The 26904-nt window shown below is 42.2% G+C and overlaps 2 pseudogenes; one reads left to right on the top strand and one right to left on the bottom strand.

Annotated features, from left to right (window-relative positions):
- The first annotated feature begins 928 nt into the window (after positions 1 to 928).
- Positions 929 to 26056, top strand: LOC144256126 (putative polypeptide N-acetylgalactosaminyltransferase 8; annotated as a pseudogene).
- On the bottom strand, positions 15562 to 16303 carry LOC113200383 (coiled-coil-helix-coiled-coil-helix domain-containing protein 2 pseudogene; annotated as a pseudogene).
- Positions 26057 to 26904: the final 848 nt, after the last annotated feature.

Here is a 26904-nt window from a genome sequence, read left to right as displayed (position 1 = left end):
GTGTCCGAGATTCAATATTTCAAATGGCAAAACGGAAAATGAGTCTAATATATATGTGAACACGTTCCACAATTCAATCTTCCACTGTCATCCACCACAATGCCTTGACATTACTATCACCCCAAATAAGACACAATGAGAGGAGAAGAGGAAAAAAATCTGTGAATACATATCTGGAATTGGAAATTCTGAGGAGCTCACAAACTTGGGTGTGGCAGAAGAGATCCCAAAAGTAGGGGACAGGGTAAACATTCCACAAACATGGAACTTTGCTGGCCTAATGACTTCTTGACTCTCTGCCTCTGACATTTGTGCACTAGAAATAGAGCTTTGTGCTTTAGCTTCCTTTGCAGTGAGACCAACAAATCTTGGTCTCAGTCTATGTGAACAGGAGGACATGGTTTCATATTTTCCAATACGAACATGAGGCAGCAGAGCTGAATTCTCTCTTTGTAGGTAACTGTGGCCATTGGAGTATGAGTGTCTCCCTGGGTGGATTGTGAAGCCTTTGGCTCACCCTCCAGTTTTCATGGCATTTTTTGAAGCTTCCCTGAAATTTGGTGTTTGTTTTTGAAATACATAAAGGTCAACCGGGACTCATGCCTCTGGAGGCAGGAGGATCATGAGTTTAAAGCCAGCCATAACTTAGCAAGATCCTAAGCAACTTAGCAAGACCCCGTCTCAAAAAAAATAAATAAATAAAAAGGGCTGGGGATGTGCTCAGTGGTTATGCATTCTTGAGTTCGATCCCTGGTTACCTCCCCCCACCAAAAAAAGATTACATGGAGAATCACAGTCACACAGGAAATAGCATTTTGGACACAGTGAGACCTATGAGATCATGTAAATTCTGGCAGAATACTGATAGTCCGGGTTCACAATGACCTGGGGGTGATATTGAGGTACCAATTTCAAATCTTCTCTTGACATGGGTCAGCAGTTAGTAGGCCTGGATACCTTGAAATCTGCAGAAATTCTCAGGACTCAAGAGAGTCCTACTGTCAGCCAGCTCAGTCTAAATGAGAAGACAGTGTCAGGGCAATGTGTGAGCAGGTTTGTCAGCTCACTCTTGCTGCTTGCCCTCACATCCAGGCTGGCTGATTATAAATTCTTCTTCTAGGGCAGAGCCCATCTTGGCTAGGATTCAGGAAGACCGTGATTGTGTCTCCTGTATTTGACAAAATTTGTTTTGATACTTTACAACTGGAAAAGTATGGAGTGGCAGTGCATGGGTTTAACTGGGAACTATGGTGCAGGTATGATGCACTGCCACAAACCTGGATTGATCTGAATGATGTCACTGCTCCAGTGAAGTAAGTCTGAGTAGGCTCAGGGGATTTGATGAGAACATGGGAAGGCAGTAGTGAATGGTGTTTTTTTGTTTTTTTGTTTTGGTGCTAGTAATGGAAGTGGAATGGAAGAGTGGAGGGTCTGGGGTGAAGGATAAGGGATAAAAGAGAGAGGGAGAAAAACATGATGAGCTGACTCCAGGTGAGAATGCATAGACATTTTTGGCTATTTAGGGATTTCACATAAGAATCAAGCCAATTAATGTTTTAGAAAACACTTGGTCTACTTCAAGCATTATCAACTATGAGGTAGGAATATCAAGATGAAAAAGCTGTAATTTTAATGTAATTTGAGAAGTGTTTTGATAGCACAGTGGCTGGGGGAAACTTCCATGCACTTAGTCTAGTCTGAGGATTTCAGGCAGGCTTCAGGATAAGGGGAGGCTTAGGTAGAGTTCTGAAGACAAAACCATCATTGGGCTTCCTACCTCTTACCTACATCCTGACTTATTCCTTGTAGAGGGATTAGTGATTCTCTTGCTGTGTGTTCTACAGGAGTCCTTCCATCATGGGCATCCTGGCTGCCAACAGACTGTTCTTGGGAGAGATTGGGGCTCTGGATAGTGGGATGCTGGTCTATGGAGGAGAGAACGTGGAACTTCGCCTGAGGGTGCATACATTTCCCTTCTCTTTATGGGACAATGCCAAAGAGTAATGTGTTAGTCAGCTTTCCATTGCTGTGACAAAATAGTTGAGGTAAACAACTTGAAAAGAGGACATGTTTATTTTGGCTTACAGTTTCAGTCCATGGTTGCTTGACCCTGTTGCCTTTGGGCCTAGGGCAAGGCAGTAGAACATCAGGTCATGGTATGGAGCACATGGTGGAGAAAACCTCTCACCTCATGGAACCCTGGAAGCAAAGACAGAGAAAGTGGCAGGGTCCCACCATCCCTTTCAAGGGCACACTCACAAAGACCTAATTTCCTCCCACTCAACTCCACCTTTTAACAGTTCTATCACCTCTCTGAAGAGCCACAAAATGATTTTGGGGGGACACTTATGATTGGGGGAGGGCAGAGGAGAGGGAAATGGGTAATGAAATAGAGCAAATTATGTTAGATGTATATATGAATATGTCACAATGAAACCCATTATTATGTATAATTGTAATGAATTAATAAAAAATCCAAACCATAATATGGAAACAATAGGAAGGTAGCAAGATCTCTGGAATCCTAGGCAAGGCTGAATGTTATGGGCTTAAGAGGTAGACACATTCTTATGTTTCCAGGTCACCAGGCCTTAGAGAGCCAGGCAAGAATCTAGGCATAGTGCAGCTTTCTGGTATTGGCCTATATAATCTGGGAGGTATAGTTGGAAGGGGTAGAGCTAAGGTTAAGCAGATGTTGTTCCTTTTTTTCCCTGAGGACTCTAGGTATTTACAAGCATCTCCTGGATAAAATAACTTTGAGGAGTCTAAAGACCGAGAAAACTGGAGTGGGTAGAGGGACTAGGGAAAGTGGTTGAGTGGGCAGCCTGCCTGCTTCTGCATGGACAAGTGGAACAGTGGACATTATGACCTGTGCCTGTGCTGAGGTGTTGTATAATCTAGGAGAAATATCCAGGAATGGGTACAGCATTGGCATTCTCAGTTCAGCACGAGTTCTTCCCAGTTTCTCTGTGTCTGCAGTGATCCTAGCTTCACCCCTCAGCAGTGTTTCCTCCTGCCAGCTCCTGAAAACTTTCCCTACTTATTTAGGTTAGATATACAACCTGAATTTGGGGATCTATAAAGGAATTCAAGGTGCAAACCAAAACAACCAGAGGAATTCCAAATGCAGGTTCATATTACATCAGTGTATCCGTTAGCTATTGCCAAAAATGCTGTATAACAAACTATCCCAAACTTGGTGATTTAAAGCAATAATTATTGATTCTCACAGATCTGCCTGTTCTGCTGGGCTTGGGTGGAACTGACTGTGTTCCACAGAGGCTTATTCTGTAGCTCAGCTGATGGAATAGCAGCTATGTGGGGAAAGAAAGCTGTCCTCATGGCACACTAGCGGGCAGGTGGAACCATGTGGCTCTTTCCAAGTAAGTCACAGGGCCAAGCTCAAAGTAGCACGAAGGGTTGAAGCCAATAAATTCAGCACATCACAATTTATTTAGAGCAGGTTTTGTGCATAAGTATAGTCCCACCACAGTATCCTTTTTACCTCTTCTGTATAGTCTACAGGGCCTTGTTAGAAGGTCCTGACCTTGGATTTGTTGAACAACATGAAGGTCTCTATGTCATACCTGCTCTGTCAAATACCTAAAGTGGGGAGTGACACATACTATAAACTCAACAAATGGTTGGTGATAAAAATAATAAGAAGAAGAATGTTGGGGTAGCATTGTAAAAAAAATGCTGGATTAGCTTCTAATCCTGGCTCTGCCATATCATTATGGACTGAACTTCTAGAAGATGACTTTTTTTTTCTCTCCTCCCCACTGAAATTCTGTACCTTAGACCAAATGGTCTCTGGTCCATTGCTGTATTTGGAGGAACAAGATAATTTCCTGTTTACAATTTATTCAGTTTCACCTGCTTTAATTTCTTTCTAATTGAAATGGATAACCACAGACAGATGTTAGACCCAACTAGGACTGACTCAGGATCCCATATTTATGTTAGCAAATGAACTTTGAATCTAGTCTGGGTCTTACCTTAATCCACAATTGCTTTGGCATAAAAAGTTAATATTTTTGTTTGGGGGTCTTGATCAGTTTTCCCATTTATGAAATGAAGAGAAGCATTCTTGTAAAATATACCTCCTAAGAATGATGGTGCAATTAAAATGTAATAATGAGTTTACAATGGTTTTGCAAAGATATTAACTAGAATGTCATTCAGCTTCTGTGATGGAGGCCAAAATGACAAAGACTTAAATAAGACAGAAATCAATTTTCTTTCTCGTAACTCTTTGAACATAAGCAATTTAGGACTGATGTGGCAGCTCCAGGGACAAGAGCCTTCTATTTTGACACACTCAACACCACCTCTGTATTCTGCACAATAGGGAAAGGACATAAAGAGAGAGAATGCTCTTTCTTTTGAGGGTGGTGTCTGAACATTGGATATATTGCTTCCTCTCATTCCATTGGCTGCTACCTAGTCATGCGTGCAAAGGAGTCTGGGAAATGTGGACCAGCTAGTTGGTCACATGCCTAGTTATTCTCTCTATAGCTATAGATATAGGAATAGATCTCAACAATTAAAATGTAATGCAAAAAAATACAAATGAAAAATAATTTTTGCAAACATAATTAGCAAAGCCCTAAAGATGATCCCAATTCCATCGTGACCAGGTATTTCCTACCTACCAAAGCTTTGGATGGATGAATTTGGCTGGAGACTGGAAACATTCATTATTTCTCTTTGTAATACTGGCTCTGTTTCCATTCTCCCACCCCCACATGTAGAACTCTGACATTTCAGTTTCCATAAGAAATCCTATTTCTTTTAACACTTGGCTTTTAAAAATAAATTTTGATGAAAACATAGATATTATCAAGAGAAGGATCACTCTTTCCTTTTATTGGATAAAACAATTCCACTTATATCTGGGTTCCTTGGTTTCTATGTGTGTGACTATTTGTCTATGTACTTATTTATTTATTTAGGTACTGGGAATTGAACTTAAGGATGCTTTATCACTAGACTACATTTCTAGTATTTTTTTTTATTTTTATGTTTGATAAGTGAAGCCAAGTTCTTGTCCCCAAGTCATGAAGTGGCTGCCTGGGCAGGCTGGAGAGTGGGCAGCAAGCAAAGGCTGCAACCACATGGAGTCCACAGGCCGGCTTGGGCCTGTGGTGTGGCCAGGGCTAAGGGGAGCCAGGATGAACCCACCCGTCACCCCAGCCCTATGAAGATGCCAACTACACACAACACCACAGCTGGGACCCCCCAGCATTCACCATCCAACAACTCAATCTCCTAGTGGGAAAATGGAAGTGGGGCAGACCTGAATGGGATTGCAGGGCTCACCAATAGTGTTGGTATTTTTCCAAATTCTGGTTAACATAAATCTTGACCAAACGTGTTGGTACTTTTCCAAACCCTAATTAGCTAAGTTTAGACCATCAGCATTGACCCAAGTACTAAGTGCTGTACAAACCCCTTGACTAGCACATTCAGGAGACACCCCCTATTGGGGTCTCTCTTGTCCCTGTGAGAGTTGTCTTCACACTTGAATAAATCCTACTCCTTTCACTCTTGCTTTCTGTTGTTCTGTAAATTTTATTCTTCGGATTTGTGAGATAAGAATCTGGGAAAGTGTGGGGATGAGCTGCTGAGTTCTGTTGCAACACTGGAGAGGATAATCCACCATGTAGAGCTGCAACACACCACTTGATAGTAGTGGAGAAGAATTCAGCTTTGTTGGCTGCAACCCCAAGAGGGGGGCTGCCATTAGGCTGCTAACACTAAAACGGGCTTTCTAGGCTGCAGTTGGCCTGCAACTTACACTGGTCCTACCTCTCAACTGAAGCAGAGAATTGAGCTGTGTCTCAAACTCTGGTTTCAACAGGGTCTTGCTACATTATTGAGGCTGACTTCCAACTTGTGATCCTCCTGTCTCAGCCTCCAGAGTCACTAGGATTACAGGCATGCGCCACTGCATCAAGCTTATTTGCCTATCGTGTGGTTAATTTTTGTTTTGTTTCCATGTTTAACTCATTTTTTGTCTTTATTTTTTACTTTGTTAATGAATACATAATAATTATACATATTCATGGAGTCCAATATGATGTTTTAATTCAGATATAAATTATGTAATGATCACATCAGGGTAGTTGGCATATCCATTATATTTTTTATTGTACATATTTTTATTTAAGATTTTTAATTTTTTTATTGATTCTTTTAAGTTATACATAGTGATAGGATTCATGTTGACACAATTATAAAAGCATGGAATATAATTTACTCTAATTCAGTCCCTAGTTTCCCCCTTCCCTCCTCTTCTCCCTCCCCATGTTCCCTTATCTCTACTGATTTTTCTGTTATTTACTTATAGAAATTTTTAAATTAGTGTCTTGTGGATGTACATGATGGTGAGATTGATTCACTGTGGTGTCATATATATATATATATATATATATATATATATATATATATATATTGTACATAGGAAAGTTAGTTCACACTCATTCCACTATCTTTATTCCATCCCTCCTCCCTTCCCTTCATTCCCCTTTGTCTAATCCACTGATTTTTTTTTTTTTACGCCTCCCCACCTCTCCCCATTTTGGATTGACTTCTGCATGTCAGAGAAAACATCTGAACTTTGGCTTTTTGGCACTGGCTTAGTTCACTTAGCATGATAGTCTCCAGCTCCCTCTTTTTACTTGAAAATGCCATAAAGTCCTTTCTTCTTTATGTATGAAAATACTCCATGGTCTATATACTATATTTTCTTTATCCATTTTTCTATCTGTTGAAGGGCACCTGTGTTGGCTCCATAGCTTGGCTATTGTGAATTGTATTGCTATAAACATTGATGTGGCTTCATCACTGTAGAATGCTGATTTTAAATCTTTTGGATATGTACTAAGGAGCAGCATATCTGGGGCATATTGTGGTTCCATCTCTAGTTTTTTGAGGAATCTGCATACTGCTTTCCAGAGTGGTTGTACTAACTTGCAGTCCCATTATTATCCCACCAATCATGTATGATTGTACCTCTCTCCTCACACTTATTATTGCTTGTATTCTTAATAATTGCCATTTTGACTGGAGTTAGATGAAATCTCCGTGTAGCATTAATTTAAATTTCCCTACTTGCTAGAGATGTTGACTATTTTTTTCATACATTTGTTTATCATATGAATTTATCTTTTGGAGAAATATATGTTTATTTCCTTTGCCCATTTATTTATTGGGTTATTTATTTTTTGGTGTTAAAGGTTTTTGAGTTCTTTGTGTATCCTAGATATTAATACCCTATCTGAGGAGCAGGTGGCAAAGATTTTCTCCCATTCAGTTGGTTCTCTCTTCATGCTCTTGATTATTCCCTTTGCTGTGCAGAAGCTTTTTAATTTGATGCCATTCCACTTATTGTTTTTTTTTTTTAAATTTTGCTTCTTGCACTTTAGGAATCTTGCTGAGAAATTTGGTTCCTGTGCTGATATGTTGGAGTGTTGGGCCTACATTTTCTCCTAGCAGTTGCAGGGTTTCTGGTCTAATTCCTAGGTCTAATTCTTTTGATCCGCTTTGAGTTAAGTTTTGTGAAGGGTGAGAGAGAGGGTTTAAATTTCATTCTGCTACATATGGATTTCTAGTTTTCACAGCACCCATTTGTTAAAAAAGGCTATCTTTTCTCCAACATAAGTTTTTGAAACCTTTGTATAGTATGAGATAACTGTGTGTGAGTTTGTTTCTGTGTCTTCCATTCTGTTCCATTGGTCTTCATGCTGGTTTTGGTGCCAGTACCGTGTTGTTTTTGTTACTAATCTCTGTATGGTATGTTGATGCTTCCTGTTTCACTTTTCTGGCTGAGGATTGCTTTAGCTATTATGGGTCTCTTATTTTTCCAAATGAATTTCATAACTGCTTTTTCCTGGTTCTGTTATGAGTGTCATTGAAATTTTGAGGGGAATGGAACTGAGTCTGTATAGTGCTTTTGATAGTATGGCCATTTTGATAATATTAATTCTGCCTATCCAAGAACATGGGAGATGTTTCCATCTTCTAAGTACTTCAATTTCCTTCTTCTTCTGTAGTTTTCATTGTACAGATCCTTCAACTCCTTTGTTAGCTTGATTCTCAAGTGTTTTAGTTTTTGAGGATATTGTGAGATAGTTTTTCTAATTTCTTTTTCAGCAAATCCATTATTGGAGTATAAGAAAATGATTGATTTATGGTTGTTGACCTTATATCCTGCAACTTTGCTGAATTCATTTATGAGTTCTAGAAATCTCCTGGTGGAGTTTTTTGGATCTTCTAAATATAGGATCATGTCATCAGCAAAGAGATAATTTGAACTCTTCTTCTCCTATTCATATCCTTTAAATTTCCTTCTCTTGCCTGATTATTCTGGCTAGAGTTTCAAGGACTATGTTGAATAGTATTGGTGAAAAGTGGAAATCCTTGTCTTGTTCCTATTTTTTAGAGGAAATACTTTAGTTTTTGTCCATTTAGGATAATGTTGGCCTTGAATTTTAATATATAGCCTTTATAATGTTGAGGTAAGTTCCTTCAATCCCTAGTTTTTCTAGTATTTTTAAACATAAATGAGTGCTGTACTTTGTCAAATGTTTTGTATGCATCTATTGAGATAATCATATGATTCTTGTACTTAATTCTCTTTATGTGGTGAACTACATTTATTATTTCTATATGTTGAACCAACCTTACATGCTTGGGATGAAACCCACTTGATCATGGTGCCCTATCATTTTAATGTGTTTTTGTATTTGGTTTGCCAAGTTGACATTAGAATTGTTTGTAGTATACCATGTCAAGGTGAAGAACATTCTTGTTGAATCTTGGTTTGTATTTCATTGGGGTTTGGAAGTTTAGCAGATGTTCATCAATCTTTGGCTGTGGATCTCTCCTAAGTTGCAGAGGTACAGGAGACAATTCACTAGTTGCTATGTACCTTCTGCCTGGAGCTTCTAGTTTGTCAGCTCAAGGGCCTCTAGCTGACCATTCAGGGGGTACAGTGTTGTGGCTTTTTTTTTTCTATTGTGTGCAGGACTCAAGGATACAGGCTTTGGATTGTCCCTGTGATTTTATCTCAACAGGGATACTCTTAAAGTAGTGAAAACCATGGTGGCTGCCTGTGAGCACAGGAACTCTGGTTGTACATTTTTGGTGGTGTCCTATGGTGTGATGTATTCCCTGGCTGAAGCCACTCTCTGAGGTACTGTAGTGAAGAGCCTCAGATGATTCACTTGTATTCTAGTTCCCACTGTCTCAGGTTGTGAATGATGTTTCTAAGCCTGATGCAAGGTCCCACAAGTATGGAGACAGCACCCTGTCACTTGCCAGTTGTGATAACAGGTCAGGCTGTGTACTGGGTAATGTTGGGATTCGCCCCTTTCTACTGTGTAGACTCTGCTGATCGCAGTGTCACTGATATTCAGGCAGCTTCCCTCTGGTGGGGCCCTGCAATCCCAGAGGCTGTCTTTAGGCTTCCCAGGGTGCCTCCCCACAGTGTCAGTGGTTAGCGCTTGGTGAATTGGCTTTCCTCTGCTTAGGACCAAAGCTACTTTATAGCTGACTCTGTCTGAGTTGATGGAGTGGGTACTGGGCAGAGCTTTCCACCCTTGTCTGGGTCACAGGGGCTGCACAGGGTTAGGTGCACTTCCCTGGCACAGGGCTTCAGGAGCTCAATCCGGTCTGCTTGTTTACAGGGAGTGGGAGGAACAGAAGGCTTCAGAGTTTTACCTCCAGTAGTGATCCTTCTAGGAGTTCTTTCTAGCTGGATCTTCTAGAAGTTATTTCTGAATTGTCTGAGTTCAGAATCCAGGAGACTTCCTCCTGGTTTAATTTGCAGCTGTCTGGGCATGGGAAGATGCTGTGCATATTTAAGGGAGTGACTCAACTGTGGTAGAGGATTCCACAAGATGGCTGTGGACCTCAGCTTGTTTGCTTTTCACAATTTGATTTTATGCTATTTTAAGGATCCTTCTGTTATGGTGGCTCTTTAAATTTTATCTGTCTTTCAAAATGCTTTTAAGTGGCTGAGCTGAGGAATTTTTCTGCTCCCCCCCTTTCTCTCTGTTGACCACCCCCCAGCTTCGGGTTTGGGGTTAGGGCACTCTGGTGACGGATCTTCCAGTCCCTCCAGGTTTCAGACTTTGTAAAACTGCATCTCAGAGCATTTATTTTGTCATACCTCTCAATTCTGCTTTTCCTTGGCTGCCTCCTTTCTGTGTTGTTGAGGACGTGTGGCCTCATTCTCTTCTGCCATCTTCCAGTCTCTGTCATCTTTAACTTTTATCATTTATGGTGAGGACATTCAAAATCCTCTTTCTAGTTGTTGGGTTATGTAATGCATTACTCTTAGCCACGTGCATCCTAATGTGCCACAGAACACCAGACCTCAGGCTTCTGTGCAGCAGTAATGTGTGCCCATTGACCAACATCTCCCTATTTCCTCCCCTACTCCACTCAGTTTCTGGTAACCACCAAGATACTCTGAAGTTCTATGATAACGACTTTTTTTTTTAAAGATTGCACATGAGTAAGCTGTGTTTCCTCTGTGAACAATAAATCTCCCCTCCACCTCCACCAATTTCTATTGACCTTCTGTGCCTGGCTTGTTTTATTTAAAATCATGTCCTCCAGGTTCATTCATGTTACCACAATTAAAAGGATTTCGTCCTTCTTTATGTATGAATAGTATTTCATTGTGTATATGTACCACATTTTCTTTCATCCACTCATCCAATGAGAGACACCTTGGTGAATTCCATTTCTTAACTATTGTGAACAATGCTACAATAAACACAGAAATACAGGTATCTCTCTGATATCATGATTTTATTTCCTGTGGATATACATCCAGTAGTGGGATTGTTGGATCACATGGTAGTTCTATTTTAACTTTTTGAGGAAACTTTAAGGACTTTATTAATTTATATCCTACCAAGTGTGTTAAAGTTTCCCTTCTTTCAATCCTTATCAGAGAAATCCTTTGTCTTTTTGATAATAAGTATTCTAAGTGAGGAGAGGTGATGTCTCCTTATGTTTTGATTTGCATTTCCCTGATGGTTATTGATGCTAAGCATTTTCTTCTAAGCACTTGTTAGGTTCTTTCTCTAATCACAGATATTAGAAAACGTTAGAACTCATGAAGTGCTTTTTCCTGACCTCTAGTGGCCATGGCCATGATGGTGCTCGTGGGTGTGTGTAAACAGAGATGATGGGTAAAAAAGGACAGCTAGTATGGGTTGAAAACCTATATGTAGGCACTCTGCCAGAGATTAACATGGGAATTGCCTGAGTTCAGAATCCAGTTCTGTTATATTAACTGGCAAGTGTGGACAAGTTACTGACATGAGGCTAACAGTAATACCTGCATGGTGAGAGTTAAATTCACAAAAAGTACTAGGATGGTGTGAGACATCAGGCTGTCTATTATTATTATAAGCAGAAGCTTCAAGTCTGTGTGTGAGTGGGGAGGTTGGATAGAGCGAGCGAGGGAGAGAGATATGAATGAAGTTTGGCGAGTAAGAATAAATTGGATGGTAAAATTTGAAAACTGTTGGGTAAGGGTAATCAATAACATTATTTCATAAATAGAAATCCTTAATTTGAATTTAAGATTTCCCCCTAAATTTCTGTGGGTTGGAAACCTCCATCAACTAGAAAATTGAAATACAGTTGTATTTATATTTTTAAATACTTGGCTGGAAGAAAAACAAGCTGGATGGAACCCCTACATGATTAGTTTGGGGACTGATGAAGAAGATAATAGAGAAAAGATGTGTTTCAGGGCAACTTGGAGGCTGCTGAGGTGAAGTAATTGTTATGTTGTTGATGACTCCTGACAACCCAAAGGGTGGGTGTGCCCTTTTTGCAGAAGAGTAAGTCAAGGCTCATGGAGGGTGGGTGTTTTGTGCCTAGCTGCTAGGCATGCAGTGACGGAATCAGGATTTGAGCACAAATCAGTGTGACATCAAAGCCTACCTTTTTTTCACTTTACTATCCTGGGGTGTGGGATGCTAGGAAGAGGATCTGTGCAGTAAGAAGTAAAGAAAGGAATTTTAAAAAATGAAGGTCTCGAAGTGGAACTGACTCCTCAGGTGGACAGTCTTGAAATGTCAGTTAATCAAACCATCAGGGCCCGATGTACCCAGCCTTGTCTCTGGGACTCCTTTGGCACGAGTGTGGTAGGTCATGGCATCCTGCATGGCCAAACTCACATTCCTGGGAGGGGCGATGGGGGATTAGAAAATAAAAGACTCACACAGATTTTGAAGATAAAGCTGGGATCAGGTGGAGTGCTGCTCTCTGATGGAGAAGCAGATCTAAAGAGTTACACCAGCAATCCTTATTTATATATGTTTTATTATCAGGTTAAAGACTATGCAAGCATTATTCTTTGTACTCAGAAAAGTTATAGAACTAAAACATCTATGCAGCTTTTCCACAGTTGCAATGTGCAATGTTAGGAACTTTGGTAGCACTCAAGGAGGTCTATTGATTAAAGTTACTGTTAAGCAAGAAGTCTCAGGAGTAGCAGAGCTGGAGAAATGATTGTCTAGCATGAGAGTTCCTCTATACCTGAGAGTTATGTGCCTTAGATCAAGGTTGAAGCTCATAAGACTCCTTCATTGAGCATCCTCAGGCAGGGCTTTACCATAGCAGCTAGGCATCTTATGTCCATGCACAGAAACTTTCTCAGGCACCAGACCCGCCACAACCATGAGGTCATGAGAGACCCCCGATCTCAGTCACTGTGCTCCCATTCTCATTAACCACTCTCCACAATAGGTTACTAACCATTACCAGATGGGCTAATTAGCTCTCAGAAACTGCAAATCACTTAGGCAACTACGAAGAGAAGATTCTGGAGACCTGATACCAATCCAATATGACTAGATAGTTCTATTATCCATGGGAATGAAAATCATATTTTCTGAGTTAAATATTAGAATGCATGTTCTGATAAGCATGTTTGTACTCATCAGGGTAGTAAAGAAAAACATTTAGAACTGGAGCATACATCATGGTAGCTTTTGGTCAAGAAGTACCTGAATTGACCAAATCTAGGGTCTTAAGCAAGATGCATTCTTTACCTCACAATTTCTAGGAATCAGGTTTGTAGGTACAGCTTATCTGGGCCCTCTTCAAGAATGCATTCAAGGTGTGCACCAGGATTAGGTTCTCATATAAACTTGGCTAGAGAAGGATCTGCTTTCAAGCTCACATGATTGTGATTCCATCTGGTTCCCTAAAGTCTTACAGACTAAGGAAGCATTCAGAGTTCACACTGGCTACCAGTTGGAAGCCACCCTTAGTTTCTTGTTAACTGTATCTTCCCACATGATAGCTCAAAAAATGGCAGCTTGCTTCTTCAAAGTCAATGAAAAAGAGAGCATATCCTAACAAGATGGGTGCTACAATCTTAAGTCATGTAATCAAATACACATAATCAATTACATCCTGTAACCCCTACCATGTTCTATCAGACAGGAAAAGGCTGGGTGTGTTGGTGCATGCTTATAATCCTAGCAGCTCAGGAGGCTGAGGCAGGGGGATCTCAAGTTCAAAGCCAGCCTCAGCAAGTTAGTGAAGCCCTAAGCAACTTAGTGAGAACCTGTCTCAAAATTTAAAAAAAAAAGAGTTGGGGATGTGGCTCAGTGAATTCAATGTGGCTCCCTGAATTGAATTCCTGGTATAGTATATAAATAAATAAAAATAAAAAATAAAAAAGGAAGGAAGAAAGAAAGAAAAAGGAGGGAGGCCACACTCAAGGGGAGGGGATTAGGTAAAGGGTGAGCACCAAGAGGAAGAATCATAGAAGCCACCTCAGCTTCTGTCTGCCTATTGTCCTCTGTCTGGCTTGAGACAGAGAAGGGTCATGGGAAGTTAAGTCTAGTGAGAGGGCATGGCACCTCTCAGGACTTGACCACTTTCTTTGGTGATAAGGGAGCAGAGGCAGCCTCTTTTGTCCTTTCAGGAGGACTTTGTGAAGGAAGTAGGAGTTCAGTTCCAGGACTGTTTGACAACAGAGGGGGAGCAGTTTGATAGACTCCTAAGGATGGACAATTTGAATAAGAAGTCTGGGGTAGGAAGACCAAACTTAGAGTCATTAAAAAATGGTCCCCAAATGGGGCCTTCTTGTGAGTCATCAAGCCATGCAATTCATTGACCGCAGGGCCCAGTCTATGCAGGAGATTGTTCCTTCTCTTGCAGGTGTGGCAGTGTGGAGGGAAGATTGAGATCTTACCCTGCTCCCGGGTGGCTCATCTAGAGAGATACCACAAGCCCTACGCGTGGGATCTAAGCATTTTCTTGAAGCGCAATGCTCTGTGAGTGGCTGAAATCTGGATGAATGAATACAAACACATGGTCTACCTGGCCTGGAACATACCTCTCCAGGTTTGTCATGGACTGAACAGCATCAGGGGGAAAGCTAGCAGCAGGAAGTGGTGGTGGCAGTGAAGAATGAGAAGGGACAGAAAAAATATGCTGTTGTGTCATAAAGAATTAGAGTAAGTTCCCAAGGTATAATAATAGTGACACTTAACGTTTGTGTGACAATATCATGTTCTAGATAGTGTTTTATATACTGACCCATTAACCATCAGAACCACCTATGGGATATGTTTCACAGATGAGGAAGCCAAGGCACAGAGAATTAGAAGAAACTTGTTTAACACAGGAACATACAGTAATTAGACCACATAAGACTCAAAGCAAGAAAATCTGGCTTTTAGATTCTGTGTTCTACATCCATCTTCTATACTGGGGCAGTCCTTGCAGAGTAAAATTGGATATCATATATTGGTTAAGAGGACATAAACATAGCAAGTGATACATGGGGGTGGTGAGAGGAGGTCCTTTTATCTTGTTAGATGCACATACATGAGGACAACCTTGGCTGAGCCTGCATCTTTTGCCCTGGCCACCTGAGGTTGGTGTGATATGCTGTCTTCTGTCCCTAAGCGCTGGCTTTGAGTTTAAGCATGGTTAGCTGTGTTTGGCACAGAGAGAAGAGGAAGACTCTCTTTCCATCACAGTGGATCCTAAAGTAACCTCCAGAAATCAGAGGGTCAGGATGGTTGGGAAACTGTGGAACAGATCTAGGAGGAAAAGTCTGAAGACAAGATGGAGTCGGGGGTCAGGTTAAACTATGGGAGCACTATTTCTGGAGAATGTAAAAATGGGCAGAGAAGCCCAAGCCTTCTTTAGGATTCAAAGTCATGAAAATCATTCCTTTAACAACTCAAGGTGCCAGTAATCTACAGTTAGCTCATTGTTCATACAAATTTCTTCTGGTGCCCCTGTATGCCAAGGTATGATGGGAAAATAGGTACCCTCCAGGATATCCTTAGCTCTTTTATCTCTATTGTGACTGTGCCAAGCTATAAAGAAAACTGTCCCTAAACAAATGAACTTCTGCAAAGGTGATTTGAAATGAACCACATAGGAACATTCTGGAAAGAAGGCAGATACCCCATATGGGTTCTGCATTTCTGCCTTTTTTTTTCTAGTTAGTATTCATTTTTAGAAAGTCTCCAAATCTTGGTGTCAGAACTTTTTTTTTTTTTCAGGAGAAAAATCATTTTATTCTAATACTCAAAGAACATCAGAACAGCTGACTTCAGGAGGCCACATATTTGCCAGTCCTAACTCTGTGAACTTCCATACAGTTAGAATACTCATTTGCTGCCATTCACAAAAACTGAAGCTATTAAATGAGGCTTTACATTGCAGTTTTATATTCATACTTTCACTATCAATTACATTTTTATTTTAAAGTAACTTGGTCATCAGAGCCGATTTTCCAATTCTTCAATTTGAACTTCTTGATTAGACTAATCCATTAGCAATTCTGCACTGCTTCAACACCTCATTGAAACCCTCACAGAGCTTAACATCAGCTTGGTTCTGGGCATACTCCAAAAATTGTTTTATCTCATAAAAGCAAGGGTCACTAAGCTGCTGCTGTTGTGCTGGCTGGGTTCCCTGAGGCTCCTGGTAAGTGATATCAGGCTTTGCGGGCTCTCCTCCACTGAAGCCTCCAGTGATGGCATGGCCCAGTGTGTGCCCAACAGCAGGGCCCACTGCCACACCAGCTGCAGTGGTTGCCATCTGGGCCATCAGACCTGGCTGCCGGGGTGCTACAGCAGGAGACCCAACTGCAGATGGTGGGGCTGCAGCTGGTGGCTGAGCTGCTGGTGCTGGCCTGGGTGCAGCCCTCATCTGAGGGGCCCGGCTGGCTGGGGGCGCCAGGCGAGAAGTGCGGCTCCGGCTTCCACGCGGCATGGTAAGTTCCCGACGGCTCGGCGTCCAGCGGTGTCAGAACTTTTAAAAAGCCTTTTCTGCCATGGTGAGGAATATTTTATACCTTATTGATGTGAATATCATCTCAAACAGGAGCAGTCTGCTTCGGCTTGCTATGATGAGAAATGTACTGTGGTGTCCCTGCCTGCTCCATGCCGAGTTTGCAAATGTCTTTGAAACCCAGTAGAGGTCCCCAAGGTTGCTTTTCTACATTCCCTGGAAAATAAAATATCAAGGTTACCTCTAGGCTGCCAGGAAAATCCTCAGTCCCTTCATGCAAGGTCATACTTATTAGTGGAGTCAGGAAGGTCTCATGAACCAAAGCATAGAAATCTTGGTGTTTTATTTCAGAACCCTGGAATTGATTATGGAGACATTTCTTCCAGAATTGCACTCCGGAAGAAATTGAAATGTAAAACTTTTGACTGGTACCTGAAAAATATTTATCCACTCCTGAAGCCGACCCTCAACATTGTGGGCTATGGAAGAGTACGTGCTGTGAAATGGATTTAGACTTTGAATGCTTGTTTGTGGAAGACAGTGAAACCCAAACCATATGGTTACCTGGCCAAGGGTTTTCCTGCCTAGTGTCCCCTTCCTGCCCCATGCCTTCCTCAGCACTCTGCTCTTGAGAGACTTCCTTTCCTTTTTTTCCCCAATCCCTGTTTCTTTTCCTTTTGCTGCCTCTAGTCCTTTTGAAAACTGCAGCTCTTGCCTGACACTGTTGGTTCCTTAGCCAACTCATGTCTGTAGCAGGATGGGTTCTTCGGTGTTCTCTGTGAGGGTCTGCAGGGGACAATGTTCCCAAAACGTGGGCAGCACAGCTGCATCTCACCTAAGCTCTGGTTTGTTTCCCAGTGCTCAGCACGTGGCTGCCAGGATCCCAGATTCTGCTCCTTTTGGCTGTTGGCTTCTTGGTGTTTTAAGGAAAATGCAGGTCCTGGGGAGGCTTTGGGATTGTCTTTCCAAAACTGCATTCATGTTTTTTTTCCCTTCAGATGAAAAACTCATTGGATAAGAGTATCTGCCTGGATCAAGGACCTGTGCCAGGCAATACCCCCATCATGCATCCCTGCCATGAATTCAGTCCACAGGTAACTTCCATGGTCTTCCCTGCCTGACAGGGTGAGTCTGTTTTGGCTCAGCTCCTGGTAACCTCTATCAGATTTAAACTTGGTGTTAGACGATGGGGATGCAAGAGCAGAGTATTCTGGGTGACAGGTAAGGATGAAACTCAAACCTACACTTTAAGTAGGGTTTGTTGTTGTTGTTGTTGGGGATGGAACCCAAGGCCTCCTGCATGCTAGGCAATCATTGTACCACTGAACTATATCTCTAGTCTTTAAGTAAGCACTTTCTGGTTCATTCTAAAGGTCACAGCAAGACAGCTCAGTTTCAGGGACATGTAGAAGGCTTTGCTCTGTTGTGGTCATTCTCCAGGGGAGAGTTTCATTGGCAATTGCCTCTAATCCCTTTTTTCCTCTCTTCCCACTGTCCCACCATCTTCCCTTCTCCTGTGCATCCCAGAAATTTGACGGGTGAAGCCACCTGTTCTTCTCTTGCAAAGAAGGAAGCAGAGGGCTAAAGAAAAGAGAGGTGGAATGGAAGTTCCTCTGTGGCATAGAAGTGGGCTGGCACTACGTTCAGGGTGCAGCCAGAGGACTTTTTATTAAATGGAAAATATTCAAATCTGTCATCTTACTTTGCATGTTGCCATTACAGGAAGGTTTTGAGGTATTCCTGGTAGATATCATTCCCTCTTAGGAGATGAAAAACCTGAGGCATGAAAACATCCTATTTGTCCAAGCTCACTGAGCAAGGCACTATCAGATGGGAAATTTGAAAGGCTTCTTGACAACAGGCTCATACTGGGATTTACAGTGACAGCTTCTCAAGTTCAGCTTGAGAAGCTTTGGGAGAAGCTTTCTTCAAAGATCAGCTCCCTCATCCACATACACCATGATTCTTTTGGAGACATTGTAGGAAAGAGGGTGGGCCAAGTGCCCATCCCTAGGCCTGGCCTTCTCCCTGGAATCTACTGTCATAGGGGAGGAAGGGTGCAGTTACTGTGGCCAGGAAATTCATGATCCCAGAGCAGCCAGGGCACGAGAGCCATCCTTGGGCCTCTACACGGCTGAGTGTGCCCATGGCAGGTCCCTTGCTATCTTCCAGAACATCTACTACCACCAAACTGGGGAATTCTACATGGGAAATCTGATTGCAGAGGCAAACTCTGATGACTGCTGCCTCACAGATCCTGGCCATGGGGAAAATCCTACTTTAGAGCCCAAAGTGGACTACACATACATTGGGATTTTAAACAGGTGAGTCACATGCCTTTTAAAGGGGAGGTACTTACTAATATAGTTTGAGAGGTTTGACTTGATTTGATAACATTTTTAGATTAATTTTTGTGGCAGCAGGTAAGGGAAAGACTGGAAGCTGGGAATCAGGTGTGAACCACAGAGACTCTTGACTAAGGCAGGGGTGGATGAGGAGCAGAAGTCCTGGAGCTGCCATAGATTCATAGAGTTTGGGCTCAAATCCTGGCTTAGTCATCTTTAGCAAGTTTCTGACTATCTCTGATGCTCAGTTTACTCATCTATAAAACCAAGATAATAGTATTTACTTTGTGGGCCTATCGGGAGGATTAAATGAGAGAAGATTGTGAAGCATTTGGCATGGTGCCTGGCACATTATTTTTAATGATTGTCAAAGTATAGAGGACTAGGCTGAAATCCAACAGGGACTACTGCAAAAGTCCTAGCTTTCACTTCAATATTAAATGGCCAAGAACAGGATAGCGGGAATCTAGCAGAATCCATGTGTCAATGACATGAAGGACTTGGCTGATCACAGTCTACGTGTGAACCTGCCCCACGTTGGGGCTGCTTCAAAAATTTTTGTGTTCTTTGGCCACTTTCATTAGTCTGTGATGTCCTGTTGGAAGGAGGTTATAGTTTGTGATTGGTACTGCATAAACTTCAAGTGCTACATTTTAAAAATCATGGACAATCTATTTCGGCAGGTCCTATCTTTGTAAGGCCAATAACCTCTGTGACGATTTGCTGCTAGCTATGCAGTTTAAATGTATAGGCACCTATGTGCAAAAATTTCCTTATGATTTCATAGAGGTTTTTCGTTTAAGTCTCCCTGCAATATCAATTAGAGGGAGAAGGAGAGGTAATGCCTTCCCAGTCTCTGTCACCTCCATCTAAGCTACAATGACATGGAACTGCAGGCACTGCAGCAAGAGGCATGCTCCCCCTACCTTAGGCCCATTTAAGTTGTCATTCCCTCTCCTCCAACCTCTTCACCAGAACAACCTCAAAGTGCATCCCTGACTTCAGACAGGGCCTCTCTCTGGGAAGCTTCCATGACCCTGCAGGAATAGGCTGGGTTCTTCTGTGCTCTCAGGCTCCCCTTATCTCATTATCTCTTCGACATGCCTGCTCTCCTGTTTCTTTTCACCACTCATCTGAGAACTGGAGGGCAGGGTCTGGATTTTGCTTGTTGTTTTCTCTCTAGTATCTGTTATAACATCTGGAACATTTCAGGCACTCAATAAGTGGTTGTGGAACAAGTGAAAGATTGGCACTTAGGAGAGCTGAGCTTGGAGAAAAGAGGATGCTGTTTTCCTAAGGGAAAGGAGCATGCTAGTCAATGTTCTGTCATTTACATCAAGTACCTGAGGTAACCAACATATAAAGAGAGGTTGAGTCTGAGTCACAGTTTTGAAGATTCCAGTCCATGATTGATTGGTCCAGTTGATTTGGGTCTGTAGTGAGGCAGTGCATCAGGGTGGGAGCATGTGGTAGAGTAGACCTCACTTATATCATAAGTCAAGAAGCAAAAGAGAAAGAGGAAGAGACTGGGGTCTTGCAGACCCCCTTGAAGGCACATCCTCAATCACCTAAAGACCTTCTGCTAGACTCATTCTCTTAAAGATTCTACCTTCTCCCAATAGTCCCAAACTGGACTTCTTGATGGCAAAGGGGGGACTTCTTGATGGCCCAGCAGCTGCCTCACACAGTGCTGAGTTCTCTGTCAATTGTAGTCACCAAGCACAGCACATCTGAGTATCTGGTGAGCCTAGTGTGCTAAATGTGAATTTTTGATGTCTTTAATGATCTTAGTACTTCAAGCCTAGCAAGTTTTAAAAATTTTAATAGGGCATTTTTTTAAACAATTTAATAAATTTATTTAACTGTTGTAGAGTATATTTTATAAATTTAAATTACATAAAATACATAATACATTAAATTGATAAAATTAATTTAAAACATTAAATTTACTTTCTTAAGGACTTTGATTATCTGACTTTATATTTAGTGAACCTGAATCTCTTAAATGTTTTCCAAAGTGCTTATAAAGTCAGTGAAATCTCAACATGCAATCAGAAATTTAATTTGTTACACATTTTAAAATTGCTATCAAAGGTTAATTTGTAAGATGCTAATTTTCCATAAATATAACAAATACTTAAAAATAGCAAAAACACATAGAATATTTAGCAAATATTACCCGTTTATTCCCTTAGTATCTATACTTTATCCCAAATATCCTAGGAATTAAAAATACCATTTATTCCCAAGAGTTCTTTTGGAGGTTCTAGCAGGGGAGTGCAGTCCTTGACCAAAGAGCCGTCCTCCTCTATTGGGGAAGGGTGTCCTCTTCAACAGAGCATGCAGCTCTAGGAGGAATGCACTAGGCATGGAAAAGAGGAGGAAGGGGACATCTGCTTATCCAGCAAGATCAGTTGAGTCACTGTGGTGACAGATGTGTCGTAGCCAGATCAGCCTCACTATTTATCCAAAAGAGATAATTATGCATCCCAGATATTTGAAAAGTTGTCTTCCCAAGAGAAATTTGGAAGGTTGCCTTCTCAACTGACTGAGGCCAATGATAGAATGGAAATTTGGGCTGAGTTTGAGGTCTGCTCCATAACACATCCAGGGATGGGCTGCCTGATGCTCCGATGTCCAGGCTGGGACCCTTTTTATGACCATTATGCCAAGAAATTCAAAAGTTAAGAGGGAGGTGATCAGGTGGTTCCTGGTATATTATCAAACTTTTGGTTCATCTTGAGTCAATTCCTATCTAGCCTTTCCTATCCATTTTATATCTGAATCAAAATCCTTTTAGATATGAAAACAATATTTGGCTGAATGTTGGGGCTCTCTTGTGCTCTATTTACTTTGTAGCACAACTTACACATTCATTCTACTAAAAAGTTACCAAAGTAAAGGATAAGCAGAATCTCTGTATTATTTCTTGTTTATGAGTAGGGATCTTGAAAATAAACCCTGAGCATGAAAAAAAAGTCACTAAAAATATTTTCTGGAATTGAGAGGGTGATCAGACTAGATAATCCCTCTATTTTCTCCCAATGTCATGATTCTGTGTTTTAAATCAACCAGAGGAGGTTACACTCTCTGTGAAGCACAAGGGAGCCAAATCGAGTGACTGAGAAGGGACCTAATTCAGAGATGGGGTGTTTACAGCCACATGGACTTTGATAGGAGGAGCCTAGCATTGGTGGTAGTGATGCAGTTGAAACAGTGGGTATTTGGGTGAAGGTCAAGACAGAGTGACAGCCCATGACACAAAGAGGATTTCTAGAGTTGGTAGTGAGGAGGAGGAGAACACCCATCCTAAAGGTTCCAGAAACCACTAAGAAAGAGAGCCCTGTGGGTGCTCACACCTTGCTGGTGGGTGAGTGAACCAAAAAGGTTCCAATAGCAATTTGCCTGCACACAGGTGTTATATTTGAATCTGAAAGGCAGCCCACCCCAGGCTTATGTCGAAGTCTTGGTTTTCAATGCAACAATGTTCAGAGGTAGGGCTTTTGGGAAGTTATTAGATCATAAGGGCTCTGATTATATTAGTGGATTAAGCCATTGATGAAGTTATACTTTGATGGACTATTGGGAGATTATGGAAATTTAGGAGATGGAACCTAGTTGAAAGGAGTGGGTCCTTGAAGCATGACCTTGGGGACTATATCTTATCCCTGGACTTGCCTCTCTCTTGGCCTTCTGACCGCTGTAAGGTGAGCAGCTTTCCTCCACCATGTGCTCCCTGCTGTGATCTTCTTCCTCATCCCAGGTCCAGAAACAACAGAGTCAAGCAATCGCAAACTGAAGTCTCTGAAACCATGAGCCCAAATTCTTTCTTCCTGTTGAGTTGTTTACCTTGGGTATTTTATCAATAGTGTTGGAAAGTTGACTAACACAATAGGAAGAGCTCTGACACCAACAACTAACTATGACCCTTTTAAAGGAACTGATTAGTTTTCAGGATAATATCTTAAGAAATAATATAGACTGAAGGCCATGATTAATGTAGACCATATCCTGATATTTTCAAAGCAAAATGTTAGGAAAAATGAAATACCCAGTAGTGGTGGGATTTTTGCCCGTTGCTTAAGTGAATATCATATAGCTATTCAAATGATATTCTTTTTTTTTTTTTAAAGATCAATGCATTTGAGTGCATTGAAACTTTTTTTTTTAAAGAGAGAGAGAGAGAAAGAGAGAGAGAGAGAATTTATTTATTTATTTATTTTAGTTCTCGGTGGACACAACATCCTTGTTGGTATGTGGTGCTGAGGATCGAACCCGGGCCGCACGCATGCCAGGCGAGCGCGCTACCGCTTGAGCCACATCCCCAGCCCTCAAATGATATTCTAAAAGTTATTTAAAAATGATGAAAGGAGAAAATATACATAATATTAATTTAAAAGAAGTAAAAACCATATATAAAAACCATAAATACAGTGTTATACCATCATGAGTGGTTCTAATTTTTAAAATCATCATTTTTACATTAAAATAAGCATATATTCCTTTTGTAAAAGTGAAAATGAAACAAAAACAGAAATCTGTTAAAAATTCTGGCTGCACTGTTCCTAAATAAACACAAGAGCAAAAGTGCATAAGATCCAGATGAACACAATTAAAAGAAGCCAGATGCTGTAGGGAGTGCTGTCAGAGCCCAAGTCACATGGAAGTCGAGAGAAAATAGAAAATAGGCCACTGAGTTTATTTAAAACATCACAGTATAATAGCCAAGACTTATTGAGTGTATGTTATAAGCCAGGCATTGGGTTAAACATTATCTAATTTAGTCCTTGTAAGACAAAGGTCTTTTATAAGAGAAGTGTTACTGTTAGCTCTGTCTGAACCATGAAGAAACTATGGCCCAGAGAAGTCAAACTGTCTCCCCAAGATTACACAGCATAGTAATTGTGCAGCACTGAAGCAGAGAATCTTACCACTGTGTGTTACTTCCTGGTTGCTTAGGTATTTGATTCTCCTTTTTTCATGTTTTTTTATTGGTGCATTATGGTTGTATGAAATGGTGGGACACTTGTTGTTATGTATTCCTACATGCACACAATATAACAATGGAATTTGGCCAATATCACTCCCTAGAAGTTCCCCTTTCCCTCCCTGTGGTCCCTTTCCTCTACTCCTGATCTCTCTTTTTTCATGAGATTCCCCCACCCAATGTTTTTTGTTCCTTTTTCCTCTCTAGCTTCCACATATGAGAGACAATATATGGCTCTTGGCTTTCTGAGTTTCATTTATTTAGCTTAACATGGTGTTCTCAAGTTCTATCCACTTTCTTGCAAATGACAGAATTTCATTCTTCTTAATGGCTGAATAAATCTCCATTGTGTGTATATACCACATTTTCTTTATCCATTGGTAGATACCTCCGCTGGTTCCATAGTTTGGCTATTGTGAATTGTGCTGCTATAAACATAGGTATGCATGTCTCACTCTAGTCTGATGACTTTTATTTTTTTAAAGGGGCAAAACCACTAAATAGTAGTTAAGCAGGAGAGCTTTGGGTTTGTGGTCCTCCCCTTCTTCTAACATTATGACATTTTTAAAGCTAGTAGAAAACAAATGTGCAGAGAGGGAGAAATAAAATAAGGGTGTTAGACTGGAAGATTGTTTGCTAGCATCAAGGGTAGCTGATTCAGAGCACAAACAGGCTACTGACTGGCGAGACAGGGACAGGCCGCTCCTTTGAGATGATCCATGAGGCAGCATCCTGTGGATCACTGGTGGTTTTCAGGTGAAGATATAAATGGAGTGTGATCTTCTTGACATTTGCTGAAAGTGTTGGGGTGGGGATCCAGGGACAGAACGTGCTGTAGAGGCCTAGAAGAGTGACACAGAGGGGCAAGCCAAGCCTGAGGCCAGGCTGCTGTAAATGCCTTGTTGAGCCGGGTTGGTGGACTCTGTCCAGGAGCCCTCTGTGGTCAGGGGCTGAGAGCAGGGAGTGGCGGGTGGTGGAGAAGTTCCAGAACCTGGAGAGAAACCCTGCGTGGCCAACACTGGATGAATGCCCTGAGAATGGGGGGGGTGGAGGATGGGGTGGGGCACCCAGGGAGTATAGGTCAGATGGTTTGGGGGACCAGGGGTTGTTGGGGGCAGTTTGTGATTGTGAGAGGTGAGAAGCATGGAGGCAGAGGTTTGGAGATCTTAGAGCTGCAGCCCTTACTGTTAAAAGCCCTGGTGACCGTGTATCTGAGGGACAGTGAGATCAGGTGACTCACCGGACCTCTCATCGAATGCATGAACTCTGATGATGGTAGCAGAAGGTTGTGAATAAAGGAAGAAGCCCCTGACCCAGGAACTAACACAGACTAGGGAGTGATTCTAGCAAAGATTGGAGAGGGGCATGGGGGTGAGAGGGGTGTGGGGGTGAGAGGGGCATGGGGGTGAGAGGGTTAGGAGCAGATACAGGCTCAGCTTGGACAGATGGCAAGATTGCCAAGTGCTGAGATGTGGAGTTCAGAAAGAGGTGGGGCGAGGGGTGGGGGTCAGAGGGAGAACATAGGAACAAGGAGGAGGACCCTTCTTCCTTTTTCCCTATGAGAAGGGACAGGGCCAAGATGGTCTCAGATTCATCATGCATCTTTCATGTGTCAAGCACCAGATGCTCAATTAATATTAACACAAATTTTAAACTTTAAAATTTACTCAAAACCTATTTTACAGATGAGGAAATGGAGACTTGGGGAGGTTAGGTGCCCAAGGCCACCTGGTTTGTATATGAGGGAATCAATCCTGACTGTTGAGCACTGATGCCCATGGTGTTCCCAGTAGTGAACTTTGTTGAAGCCCCATGACAGGAGGCAGGAAATTGCCACCCAGAATGATGGAGAAGGTAAATTGAGTTCCTCCCAAGTGGCTTCTGCCCCAGGTCCTTGACGGAGCCCTGCTGAGGAGGGAGAGGAAGGCAAGGGAAGGGCGAGCCTGAGGGGTTCCATGAGCTCAGGTCTGGAGAGACAGAAAAGAGGGACAAATTTCAAAACAAGATGTCATGGTGTTAGGCCAGTCAGCGTTGGCCTGATGCTTCGGTCTCCAGGGAGGCCCATGGTGCTTATGAAATCAGCACTGTGGGCTTAGCTGGCTGCAGGGCTGGTGCAGAAAGCACTGGGGGGTTGAATTCCACACATTGCTTCTCATTCTCGCTGGGGAACTTGCAAAGGATCCAGGGACCCTGGCAGACCACAGCACAGAGAGCAGGCCCAGTGGGATGCTGTGCTATTGCTATCACCTTGACTCTCCCTCCTCCCACCCAGGGAAGAGCCATCATAAACAGGGAAACCAAACAGTATCTGGAGATCAGGAAGCACTCTTCTGGTGCCTACATGCTTGTGCTGCAGAAGTGTACCATGCAAATGTGGGAAATTCAGTACGTCCTCAGAAACTGGGATCAGACCGATGTCCAGTGAGCCTGCAGAGTCTGAATTTGGGACACCAATTCTCACAACTGGAATGGCATCTACCCCCAATGCTGTGCAATGTGGGAGAGGGTGAAGGAAAGGAAGTGTGTGTGTGTTTACTGTGATCTCAGCGTGCAAGACCTAGGACGTGGAATCCTGTGCATGTGTCAGGGCACCATGACTGAGGACCGGAGCAGAAACTGATGCCTTGTGCCCAGCTTCCCTTGGAAGATCGTGATATCTATCAAATGCCATTCTTGGAAACTCCTTGAAATAGCCTGTCTCATCTGCTTGTTCTGTGGAAAGTGAAGGAGGAAGATGGAAGTTTATCTCTGACTTCCACCAACGCTGTTTAGCCTTCATTCCAACAGCTACTATCGCCACCTGTCCCACACCTCCTCCCCGACTCAGTTGCTCAGAGACTCCCCAGACTGTTCCACGTGAGAGGCTGGTTCCTCCTCATGCCAGTGGCAGTGTGATCACCATCCAGGTGGCATGACCTCCCTCTCCTTTCTGGACTGTTCTGAAAGATACAACAAGTAGACCAGTCACTTTAACAGATTCCTCCATTTGTGTGCCCCCTACCCCATGGCAGCTTTATTGGAATTACCAGTCTCTCCCATGAAAAAGAGATTGCAGAGGCTGAGGAGAGGAGGGAAAGAACCTCACCCAATCATAGCTTTTCAAGGGCTAGTTCACAGAACTAGAAAAATCCAATTCCTTGTGAATCTGTTCATAATGTCTGATGATTAGATCTCACCTATTTCTTTCTGTTGCCCCCCGGAAATTATGGAGAAAATGAGGATTAGAACAGATAGCCATCACCTATTGGGGCACAAAGAAGGGATTTGCAGGCA

Source organism: Urocitellus parryii, chromosome 7 (genome assembly GCF_045843805.1).
Source record: "Urocitellus parryii isolate mUroPar1 chromosome 7, mUroPar1.hap1, whole genome shotgun sequence".
Classification (NCBI taxonomy): Eukaryota; Metazoa; Chordata; class Mammalia; order Rodentia; family Sciuridae; genus Urocitellus; species Urocitellus parryii.
The sequence above is the reverse complement of the archived record's forward strand: the minus strand, read 5'-3'. Positions and strand labels throughout refer to the sequence as shown.